General features: G+C 30.4%; 1 long non-coding RNA gene across 2 annotated transcripts; it reads right to left on the bottom strand.

Moving 5' to 3' along the window:
- Nucleotides 1-4491: 4491 nt before the first annotated feature.
- On the bottom strand, nucleotides 4492-7506 carry LOC129301780 (uncharacterized). 2 transcript variants are annotated; one of them, XR_008591093.1, is made up of 4 exons: nucleotides 7370-7506; nucleotides 5998-6066; nucleotides 5635-5714; nucleotides 4492-4610 (listed from the first exon to the last, which is right to left on the bottom strand). It is a non-coding gene; the product is annotated as an uncharacterized LOC129301780 (long non-coding RNA). The 2 variants fall into 2 exon arrangements; XR_008591092.1 differs by lacking the exon at nucleotides 4492-4610 and having other exon boundaries at nucleotides 5517-5714.
- Between the last annotated feature and the right edge of the window lie 5848 nt (nucleotides 7507-13354).

Below are 13354 nucleotides of genomic sequence, written 5' to 3'. Positions count from 1 at the left end.
AAATGCTGGCATATATGTAAGGTTCTTTGTCAACAAGAGGACTGCCTTTATTAACACTTGCAAAGAGTTTGAGAGTGAGTTGCTGACTAGACTGATCAAGAAGCAAAAGGTTAATATCTACTACTATATATTGACCAAGATGTTATATGCTTTAAAAGTGGACTCAAAAATGCAAAAGGAGAAGAAAGATAGAAATCTCTATTTTCTAAATGTAATACCTTCTATTTTAAGGAGATTTTAGGTCAAGTATACTGAAGGGACAATACTAAAGCCTGAAGAATTTAGAGACATTGCTCTCTTCAAGTTCTAATTGGATGGGAACAATTTTGTTCCTCAAGAAGAAGATGAAGTTGATAATCCTACTGCAGCAAGAAAGAAAGGCAAAATGAAAAAGAAAGCTGATGTTGGAACTTTTGAAGTAGCTGGTTCCTCTAAACCACTACCATATATGGCCACTCCACCAAGCAATATGTCAAATTCCTTCCTCTACAACATTCTCAATGGCATTGAAGGTAAAATTGATCAAGCGGTGGTGCATCTCAAAAATAATATAAAGGAACTTAATGATATGATGTTGTACTTAAATAGTAAATTGGTTAGAATCATACATCATCTTGGGATCACCTTGGGATCTTTAAGGCTCAAGGAGAAGTCTAAGGCAAGAAGATGAGGCTAGACCATTAAGATTCAGAGAAGATTCAGTTCACATGGTTGACACTTCCTCAACTTCCAAAACCTAATCTAATCAACCTCATTTTCACATACCTTTCCCAGTTGACCCTTCCTCTCAAGAACAAGAAAACCTTATCTCCTAACGTGACTAAGGCTAGAAATTTAGCCCTAGGATTTAGCTCAACATATAGATTCCCAAACTGAATCCTAAAGCCATCAAGACACTTCCAAGCCTATTCATCCCTTAGCATAACAATCCATAGCAAAACATAAACAAACCAAAACTTCCCTTCGCCAACCTTTTGAGGAAACAATTGTTAAAGCACTAAAGGACCAAGGAACTAAAGATCAGCATCAACAAACTCTAGTCCCTTTAACTACTGAAGGTCAAATTGAAGACACTAATCTTGAGCTTCCTCAAGATTCTCCTTGAGCTACTGATGGCTCAACTACTATACTAGATCCTATTCCATCTGTGGATCCAAATGACTCTTTCACTTAGGTAATAAATCTACTCAACCCCTTAATCCAGATTCTCTATCGGATAGAGAAATTCTAAAAGCCCATCTCAAACATCAAGCGTCCTCTCTCTTAAGAAGGCTAGCATCTTTTTGATGATGCCAAAAGGAAAAAAGATATACTAGAGAGATAGGCTAGACTTAAGGGGAAGTTGTATTAAAACATAGGCTTAGGAAGAAGAACCTATACTTAAGGTTTTATATTTTTCATCGATAAATTGTTTTGTCAATTGATGTATTATATCTTTTATAAATGAAATATTCTAAGTTACTCATTTATGTCTTAAAATTGTTGATTGCAAATTTAATATTTCTATACTTTTAATCTTTTTACTTTAATATCTGATTAAGAGGGATCTTTTTATTGAGCAGAACTAAAAATCTTGATCTTAAGGTTTTTGTCATCTTCAAAAAGGGGAAGATTGTTAGATCATATGTTTTGATGATTATAAAACTATGAGAAGAGGTATTTGTTATGTGTGTAGATAAATAAAGAATCATGAATGAAGACAAAATTTCAAGAACATGAAGAATCAAGAGAAGATGAAGAACTATAGGATAAGTTATTTAAATTCTCTTAGATTCAATAAATGAATGCATCATCTTTAGCTCCTAAGTCTCATTTATGCACATCAACTTGCAAGTTATGTCATTCTAGCTTATAATGGTTCATAGAAGTTGAGTTTTCTCGAACTATAAAATCACACGTGATTCTATAGGGTCACTTATGATATTTGGCAAGTTAGGCACACCAATTGATGTTTCATGTAAAAATCAAAAAGTGATCCACGAATGATTTGTCACTTATGTTTGTGTGATGCCTTGACATTACTTCTGTGTTCCAAATCAGCAAGCAAGCCTTTAGTCTGCATGCAAGATTTATTAAGTTATGTTTCATTGCATTTTTTTCAAGAGCCATTTCACGTGTGATTTTGCATCAGTACCTTTGAACACATCTTACCAAATTGAATCTTATTTCATTTCAAGCCATGTTCAAATTGTACTCTTGCATGATATATGTTCAAAATCTTGCTTGAGTGCATAATGATTTCACGCTTGATATTATACAAAACCCAAGCCATTCTAGGTGACAAATCACGCATGAAACACTCTACTTCTCATGTGTGAAATGGCTTAGTCAAAACGGCCCTAGGACTAACTCTACTTTAGAAAAGTTTAAACACTTACATTTCCATTTCACTAGTTAAAATCTATTCGCTTATTTTAATTAGTTATAAAATCTATCAACTCTTACTTAGTTTAGTTCACTAGTTTAGCCTTAATTAACCTTAGTCAGCCTCCATAGGGAAGAATGACCTAGATTGCTACTAGTACTATATTACTATTAACTTAGCTATTTTGAGTGTAAGCGACATATCACTTCACCATAGTCTTACACAAAACCTTATCACGGGTTGCAAGGTAGCTAAATCAACTTGCCCAAACTTACCAGAGGTTGCCTATAGGTGTAAGTTCATGGCTCAGACCTTACTTGAGGTGTCCTAGGTGCAACAACTACTTGCCCAGTCCTTGCCTAGGGTTACCTGGGGTTGCTCAAGCACCACCAACTTCATTTAGGTTTTCATTTAAAACTTTACTTGGAGACTTCTTTTAGTAGCCATCCATTCTTATAAGCGAAAACAAATCCACGTCCATTTTTGTTAAAACAAAACAAATTTTAAGGGGGAAAAAAAAGAAAAAATCAATTCCTCATGTGATGCTTGAGATCTTTTGTTTGAACTCAAGTTCTAAAGATTTTACTTGTCAAAAGAAAAGAGCAAACATGATATATTCTAATGCACAACATATATTGCATTCATTTTGGTGTTTGAAAGAATAAGAATACTTACTCTATAATGCACCAACCTGATCAAGAAAGCCATCAAGATCAAGCCCCACATCCAAGAGCATCTATATCACTCATCATCTCATGGATGCAACAAAGGCTCAGCTTCATTTCATAATTTATTGGTCAAAGTGTATTGTTGTATCTACTCTTTGAGAACTTTCAATAGGAAAAGGCAATGACAAGAACTGCAACAATACACAAACTACTTTAATTCCTAAGCTATAAAATTATGATCATCAAATTATGCTCTATGATGTGGACTACCATCTAACTTTATTTACTATAAGCATATGGATGTGCTATAAATATTTCTAAGTTAGCAAACTAAGTTTGATCAACATATGCAAAAATGATCTCATGACACAAACACGTGGAGCTCCAAATCAGCAAGCAAGCCTTTAGTCTGCATGCAAGATTTATTAAGTTATGTTTCATTGCATTTTTTTCAAGAGCCATTTCACGTGTGATTTTGCATCAGTACCTTTGAACACATCTTACCAAATTGAATCTTATTTCATTTCAAGCCATGTTCAAATTGTACTCTTGCATGATATATGTTCAAAATCTTGCTTGAGTGCATAATGATTTCACGCTTGATATTATACAAAACCCAAGCCATTCTAGGTGACAAATCACGCATGAAACACTCTACTTCTCATGTGTGAAATGGCTTAGTCAAAACGGCCCTAGGACTAACTCTACTTTAGAAAAGTTTAAACACTTACATTTCCATTTCACTAGTTAAAATCTATTCGCTTATTTTAATTAGTTATAAAATCTATCAACTCTTACTTAGTTTAGTTCACTAGTTTAGCCTTAATTAACCTTAGTCAGCCTCCATAGGGAAGAATGACCTAGATTGCTACTAGTACTATATTACTATTAACTTAGCTATTTTGAGTGTAAGCGACATATCACTTCACCATAGTCTTACACAAAACCTTATCACGGGTTGCAAGGTAGCTAAATCAACTTGCCCAAACTTACCAGAGGTTGCCTATAGGTGTAAGTTCATGGCTCAGACCTTACTTGAGGTGTCCTAGGTGCAACAACTACTTGCCCAGTCCTTGCCTAGGGTTACCTGGGGTTGCTCAAGCACCACCAACTTCATTTAGGTTTTCATTTAAAACTTTACTTGGAGACTTCTTTTAGTAGCCATCCATTCTTATAAGCGAAAACAAATCCACGTCCATTTTTGTTAAAACAAAACAAATTTTAAGGGGGAAAAAAAAGAAAAAATCAATTCCTCATGTGATGCTTGAGATCTTTTGTTTGAACTCAAGTTCTAAAGATTTTACTTGTCAAAAGAAAAGAGCAAACATGATATATTCTAATGCACAACATATATTGCATTCATTTTGGTGTTTGAAAGAATAAGAATACTTACTCTATAATGCACCAACCTGATCAAGAAAGCCATCAAGATCAAGCCCCACATCCAAGAGCATCTATATCACTCATCATCTCATGGATGCAACAAAGGCTCAGCTTCATTTCATAATTTATTGGTCAAAGTGTATTGTTGTATCTACTCTTTGAGAACTTTCAATAGGAAAAGGCAATGACAAGAACTGCAACAATACACAAACTACTCTAATTCCTAAGCTATAAAATTATGATCATCAAATTATGCTCTATGATGTGGACTACCATCTAACTTTATTTACTATAAGCATATGGATGTGCTATAAATATTTCTAAGTTAGCAAACTAAGTTTGATCAACATATGCAAAAATGATCTCATGACACAAACACGTGGAGCGCTAAAACCAATTTTGATCAACAAGTAGAAACAAGAACGTTAAGAAGAAATACTATATGTGGAGATGAGCAGCACAAACTGAAGGTAAATTCTAAGACCAAAAAAAAAAACAGATGAAATTAGATTTCACAATGAAAGGAAAAAAAAAAAAAAACCATCTAAGCAACATTGAGAAGCATATTTAGAAAAAGACTATTCTGTCATGCTAATAAAAATTGAAGAAACTTTATCTTCAATCAAATGTCTGTTTACAAAAATCTAGATCCGACATAATAATAATATCAACACCAAAAAGAAAAAAAATCAACAAGAAACAGAAGAATGCAATCGAATTAATTGTGGCAAAGTCAACAATTTTGAATTAGAATATCTTAACACAGAGCCAACACCATAAAATGATGGGGGGAAGCAATTAAAAAATGGCAAAACATAAAGGGGGGTATAATTGAAACGAATAGCGAAAAATTGATGAAGATAATTTTCAGAAAATGAAAAGAAATGGGAAAAAGAATGAGAAAAGAAAGTGCCCAAATAAAAACGAAAAACGTGAGAAAAGGGAAGATATTTCCAAAAGAAATATATAGATCAAAAACACTTCTATAAATTTTGCTGTGCGACTTTCATATCCTTATTTTTCATGCTTCTCAATAATGTCATCAAGCAAGCTATGGTTTTAAGCCTGCAACCATTTATTTGGTCAGAGACTAGAAAAATAAAAAGGGAAACCTCTTATTAATGTCGCTAAACATATTAGGATTATTGAGATACAATTTAAGCAATACTGTCTTGGTGAAACTACTCTCACTAGCACAAAAATTACCATCCGACTTACTAGAATATGTGAGTGTGACATGTCATATATGCTCTGGTTGCATTTTGTAATCTGTGCATCTCTAATTGCCTGCTCTAACACTGCAAGATGGATTGAGACCAAAAAAAAAAATTTCTAAGGTTAGCACCGAGATCAAAATGAGTATAACAAGTGATAAGATGAAAATCAATGCTGAATAGAAGTCACAGGCCGTTCATAATCATATTCTTGCACAAATGATAGCCACCTGTTCTTAATGATAGAAAATCAAATTCATGTCCTTTTTTTTTTTTTTAATAACAGGACAACTTTTAGGGTGGAAGAAAAATCAATTCCTCATTTGATACTTGAGATCCCAAGTTCAACTCGTGTTCTTAAGTTTACCCGTCAAAAGAGAAGAGAAAAACGCATGATATATTCATTTTGCCGTTACTTGCTTGATAATGCAGCAACCTGATAAAAAACAAAAAAACCATCAAATCAAGGTTCAGTTGAACTCAATTTTTGTTGTATCTACTCTCTTAGATTGTTTTCAATAGCAAAAGGCAACACGAACTGTAACAGGAACTATTCCAGTTCCTAAGCTATCCAGGTAAGGACAATTATTATCATCAAATTATGCTAACTTTATTTAGTCGAAGCATAAGAATGTGCTAAAAATATTTCTAAGTTAGCAAACTAAGTTTGATCAAACATATCCAAAAATGATCATTTAATCACAAACACGTGGGAGTATCAATCTCCAGCTTTAATTATTTACTCTAAGCAATAGGATGTGCTATAAATATTTATAAGTTAGCAAACCAAGTTTGATTAACAAATGTAAAAAAGATCAGTAAATCACAAATATAATAGAATAGTTATAGTGAATATCTATATGCGGAGGTGATGGCAGAATCTAGTGTTGTACATCGAGCAAACTAAAAAGAAAACAGATTTCTAAAACAAAGAAACCTATGGATCATTAGGTTTGTTTCACAGACAAAACCAAAGCCATCAATGCTGCACGGAGAAGCATATTTATAAAATGACTACATTGAAAGACCTTGTCTTCTATCTTATTTCTCTTTACAAAAATATGGACTCTGTATCACACAAAATTTTCAACAGCGTAAAGCCAAAGAAAGTAAGAGAAAGCAATCGAATCAATTGCAGCAAAGTTAATAATTTTGAATTCGATGCACGATATGAAATGTATGAGGAAACCAACAAAATGAGGAATCTGAGGACCTTAAACTCAACGAAGCCAACAAAATGAAATGATGGAGCGAGAGCGCTTAAGTGAAAAGGATAAGGAATTTGAAGTTCAGCACAACCTTTTGATTCTAGAGACTATATAATCACTTCAAACAATTTCTATTAGCACACAAATGCTGACATACACAATATCATTTAACATTAGGCATTTAAGAAGATTGAAATTAAAGTATATTCAATTTCAAAATAAGAGATTTCTACTATTAATCGTAAGCGAACTAAAGTTACAATTATGAAGGACGAAACTCGGCTGAACAAAACTGGAACGAAATACATAACTCAAGAAACAAAATGAGAAACAGCATTCAGACAGTCGAATCAGCATTGAGATATCATTAGCCAACCACAACATGAAAAGGAAAGAGAATTTTCAAGAACCTTTGGGTAAATCTAGAGTGAGCTTTTAATTTCTTGGTCATAAATTTGAGTTGTGCTTTCCCTAATTCGTCTATTTCCTCGGCAAACAAAATTATCAATACAGTGAGATGCGAGTACTTACCTGAGCAAGAGATCGGTAGCTACTGTGTGCTCGGATTTCCTTTCCTAGCTGCTAAAACTGAGTACTCCCGAGAATACTTTTCCAGAAAATGGGTTTTCCCCGGAAACCTTTTTAATCTCCAGACCGCTACAGTTCAGATGAGAATTTAGATAGGGAAAAGAAGTAGCCGTTGCCTGTTTGTCTGGCCAAAGTAAAAAAGTAGCCGTTTGACAGAATGCAGAAGCCTTGAAGAATGATAATGATGGATTTGATTTTTATTTATTCTTAATTATTGATTTTTGATATTAATACTTCGTTTAAAAAATAAAATAGTTATAAAGAAATACTTGAATCTGAACGGGAGAAAGAATTGAAAGGTGATGAGTTCAATTCAAGGACTTTCATTAAATTTGATTCAATATTAGTGAAAGGACTTATATATATATATATATTGGTGAACAGGGAAAATTACAAGTAGTAAATATATTGCTTATAAAATTATATAAGTAATGGCTCCAAAATTTGAAAATTACTCCCAAAAAATTGGTTCTGTTCATTAAAAAAAGTGTTACAAATTTTTTATAAAAAAAAAATCCGAGTGAAAAGCTTCCAAATTTAGCAATCAGTTTTAACTATGAAAGGCTGAAAAAAAAAACCCCTTAATATGCATTTTAATCACTCCCAATTAAAAGTGTCACTCCTAATTTTAGCAATTAATTCCAACAGGCATTTTAGGGCTTGTTTGTTTAAGATTAAAAAATAAATTGTTTTTAGATAATTTAAATATTTCATAAAAAGAGATTTTTATTTTGTAGAGATTTTATAAAAGGCGGATATTATTTTATGTTTAGCTGCAATAAAAAAAAAGTGATTATTAGTTAGTTATTTTTAAATTTTATGATATTTTCATTAATTTTTATTTTATAAAAATAATTTATTATTATATTATGTTAAAATTATATGATATTTTTGTGTATCTAGTCTCTTCCAAACACTCTCTCTTACTTTTTTTTAATATTTTGATTATTTTTAAAAATTTAAATAAATATCATAAAAACTCACAAAATAATTGTTTTTTCAAAAATAGGTGATTTTTTGTTCATGAGACAAGTTAAAACTAACGGCCGTTAATCATGACATTTAAAGAATTTACCATGGTTCTCGAAAGTAACTTGAAATAAGAAAAATAATGAATAGGTCCAGTACAACAAATTTATTTATAAATAAATTTTATGAAATTCAAAAATTAAAACTAAATCTCTTAAGAGTGGAGTGTAAATTGTTATTAGTGTGCAAATACTTATTTACCCACAACTAATTCCTAACCCATCATGAGATGTTTGGGAATCAAACGAGGCGAACCAACGCTTAACTGCGACCGACGAATCTTGCAACGCGAACCCTCCTCCAGCAATGAAACAAATTTGAATGTGAAACTGCGAGCGAAGAAGGCGAAGGCAAGATGCAAATTAATAGCGCAAATCTGCGGATGTTTGTAATTTGAATGTCTCGAAGATTGACTTAATGTAACATGGTTTAACGCTAAGTCATTTTCTCCATTGAGCAATTGAGGGGTTATTTTAAGTTGAATTCTGGGTAATTAATTACTATTGCCAGAAAAATAAAATTCAAATGAAAAAAAAGTAATTTATACAACTAAAATTACTTGAATGAATGCTAATCACTACTACAAAAATAGAATTTAGTAACATACATTTTGTTACAATAAAAAATAAAACATTATTAATATTAAAGTCATAGATCTTATGTGGTGTTTTTTATATTAGATATCACTGCTTATAAATTATTTTTTCATTTAAAATTTTAGTAAAATAACAACAGGTGGAGTTTTTTTACTAGAAATGCCACAACTTCTTGTTACCCAACAATTAAGTGTCATTCAGCAACAAAATGCCACCTAAATTGTTTACAAAAATTAAATATATATAATTTTCAATAATTAATATAATGATGTTGAGTATTATTATAATTAATAAGAACTATTTTCTATATATAAGAAGAAGAAATATAATAATGATAATTTTTACTAATTAATTAGTGTTATTATTAAATTAAGCAACTTAATTATTAATTATTGTATATAAAAATATTAAAATAAGTCAGGCGGCATTTCCCGTCTTAAAAAATGCCACCTGAGTGATTTAAAGTGTGCGTGTGTATAATAAAATATAAAATTGTAAATTTAAAACACAGACAAATGCCACCTATGTGCTTTTAAATTCACTAATTGCGTACCTGTCCTTCTCGTTATCCTGCGCCTACGTCTTCTTACTCCATATAACTTATTATTTTCTACTTTTAAATATATTTTATTAATAATTAATTAGCGTTATTTTTAAAATTAAGTTAGTAGTAAATATTAAATGATATTATTATTATTTAATAGTTATAAGCTGAAAGATGGTGTTTCCCTAAGGGCGAAAACGTCACCTCTCTACTTTGTTATTAATTAATTACTTCTTTCATTTTAAATTATAAGATACTTTTAGAAAAGATTCAGTATTCCAAATATAAGACACTTCAATAAATATAAAATTTTATTAATAATACTTTTTTAATACTACCATTTTTATATATTCTTTCTCTTCGATGTTCTTTCGTAAATGAGACATTTTTAAAAATTTATATTTTTATCTTGAAAAAATAAGGTTAGATATATTTAATGAGCTTTTTTAGCACATGAAATTTTATTTAAGAGTATCTTATAATTTGAGAATGAGAAAATATTTTATTTTCTAATATAATTAGTATTAATAGTTAATATATATTATTACTTAATAATTATAGTAGAGAGGAAGTGTTTCCTAAAGGTGGACACACCACTTCTCTGTTATGTTATTAATTAAGTATTTTGTTTAATTAGATTAACAAATTATTTTATTATAATTATTTAATTAGTATTAGTAGTTAATATATACTATTACTTAATAATTAAAATTAGAGATGTGGCATTTCCTGAGAGTGAAAATACCACCTATCTACACTGTTATTATTTAGGTTAAAGTATATTTTTCTTCCAATACTTTTATTTGAGGAGCACTAGGCACCCCGTACAAATAATTAGGGTATTTTTTTCTTAAATCACTTTTTAGAGGAGCAAAAATTTCCTTTCATTAGTTATCCTTTTAATGGAGAGGGATTTTTTCTCCTCTAAAAAATAGTTTAGAGAAAAAATATCTCACTTATTAGTACAGGAATAAAAATATATTTTAACTCTATTATTTAAGTATTTTATTTTATCATATTAAATAATTATTTTATTATAATTATTTAATTAGTATTAATGTTAAATATATTATTACTTATTAAAAGCAGAGTGATACCTCTGTACTTTAATATTAATTAAGTATTTTGTTTTATTACATTAAATAATTATGTTATTATAATTATTTAATTAGTATTAATTGTTAATATATATTATTGCTTAATAATTAAAAGTTGAGGAAATGCCACATCTCTACTTTATTATTAATTAAGTATTATGTTGGATTAGATTAAATAATTATTTTATTATAATTATTTAATTAGTATTATATTTATTTAGTATTAATAATTAATATGTATTATTATTTAATAATTAAAGTCAAAGAGGTAGCATTTTTTGGGTGCGGAAACACCACTTCTCAGCTTATGAGTATTTAATTAATAATTGATAATTAATAAAATTTGAACAATTACTAATATAATAATTACTGATTAAGTAAGTTAATATTTATAAAAATTAAATATCATTAAATAATTTGGTAGAGGTGGCGTTTGTTAGACCTAGAAATGCCACTTCTTTCTAATTTGTTTTAAATATTTTACCAAAGTTAATATTTCATATTTAATTTTGAGTTCAAAAAAAGTTGGTCAAAACAAAAATTATTTGATAGAGGTGGCGACTGGTCCTCAAGAATTACTGCCTCAATCTTTTAATTTTAAAATTAGAATACAGAGATGGTAATGCTCAAGGACCAATAGCCACCTAGGCACATTTATTTTCTTTTTTTTTTCAAATATTTATTTCTTTTGACTAAATATGTTGTCCTTGTCTCCGTGACATGCTTCACTACAAGCTCCTTCACTTATCTTCTTCCAACTCCATGCTTAGTTTGTTTAGCTTTTTAGCCCATGGTACTTCTTCCTTTAGCTCACGGTTAGCTCATGTTCTTCCCCAAGCTTACTTCTCAAAGCTCTCTATATCACTGTTCACCACATGTCACACATTACCACACATTAGGGCTAAGATGCCCACAAAACTTATGCCACTACATCAAATATTATATGCACATTTCCTATTGCAACTTAATTCATTAATATATACAATATAACATATTCATTATAGAAACTCTTGAAGCACAACAGTAGCACCATAACTATGCCAGACTCAAATCTTTTCCATTGCCTTGCTTACTATTAGAATCTGTAAAAATTTAATCACGGGGTGAAATAAATATCTCAGTAATAGAATAACTTCACATCTATCAATTAATAACAATAATTGTAAACAAGTAAAACTTATAAATATATGAATATATCTATATAAGTACATATCCATTTTTGTAAAAACCATTTTCACACACTAACATGATCATTCTACCATTCAATCCTCCATATCACCCCGACTAAAACTAAAAGTTTTGCTACCAATTACACACACACTGATCTGAGCACACATTTAATGGTAGAATCACCCGATCAAAGGTGTTTTATCTCACTTATAGACTATTGTTTCCCCTTATCACACACAATTAGGGTGTCATTACTCCAACATCATATCACACAAATAAGCAGCGTAAAGTTCCTCCATAATGTTAAAGTTCTAAAAGGATACTCTTCAAATTTAAAGACCGTTGTATCAATAAAGGACTTGAAGTTACACGGTCTTAAATCTCATTATTGTTATGTGCTCATACAAAATTTCTTAGCAATTGGTATTGGATCAAGTTTGCCCAAGAAAGTGCAAGGCACAATCACTAATTTCTATGATTTGTAATAAAGTGATTAATCTTGCAAAGTTGCCAAAATTGTAAAGGCAAATTGTTTTGACCCTGTGTGAACTTGAAATATATTTCTCGCCTTCTGTCTTTAACATCATGGTTCATCTAACTATTTACTTGGTCAAAAAAGTTCAAATGCATGACTCAGCTTATTTAAGATGGATGTACTTGATTGAGCATTACATGAAAATATTAAAAGGCTATATGAAAAATAGATATTGACCTAAGGATTGTATTATTGAATGATACATAGTTGAAGAAGTAGTTGAATTGTATACAAACTATCTATCCAACATGATGCTATAGGGCTTCCAAAGTCTCATCATGATGGATGAAGATTAAGGAAAGGAATAATAAAAAAATAAAGTAATTAGCATCTTAGCAACTGAATGTGAACAAGCTCACCTATATGTTTTGCATAACATTGAAGAAGTTTAGTCATTTATGGGAGAACACAAGGATAAACTCAAAGATATGTTTGGTATTAGAAATGAGAATTTAGTAACAAAAGAACATAATTGGTACTTTGTAAAGTGGTTTAAAAGTCGCATCCTTGAATAGCCAGGGAAGAATCCTAATAAGGTTTCCAAAAAATTGAGATAGTTGGCCAAAGTACTAAGTTTACATTGCATGTTTTATCTCACATTGCTTATGTAATCAACTATTACATACTTTGTACCAAAGAACAAGATGATTATATCATAATGTAGAATCGTAGAGTAATGCTTGTTGTTGGTGCCTTACATGTATCCAATGTAAATGACATCAACCTTATATATGCAAAAATGTCATACTTTGGTGTTATTGAACATGTATGGGATTTGGATTACTCTATGTTTAGGGTGCTTGTCTTTAGATGTTGGTCGATAAACAATAATGGAGGATTGTGAATTAATGAGTTGTGATTTACTCAAGTGGATCTATTAAAAGTTGGGCATAGAAATGAACCTTTTATTTTAGTTTAGCAAGCTCAACAAGTGTTATTTTTTTCTAATCCTACAAA

Source organism: Prosopis cineraria, unplaced genomic scaffold (genome assembly GCF_029017545.1).
Source record: "Prosopis cineraria cultivar Desert tree isolate PC_DT_omini unplaced genomic scaffold, ASM2901754v1 PC2, whole genome shotgun sequence".
Classification (NCBI taxonomy): Eukaryota; Viridiplantae; Streptophyta; class Magnoliopsida; order Fabales; family Fabaceae; genus Prosopis; species Prosopis cineraria.
The sequence above is the reverse complement of the archived record's forward strand: the minus strand, read 5'-3'. Positions and strand labels throughout refer to the sequence as shown.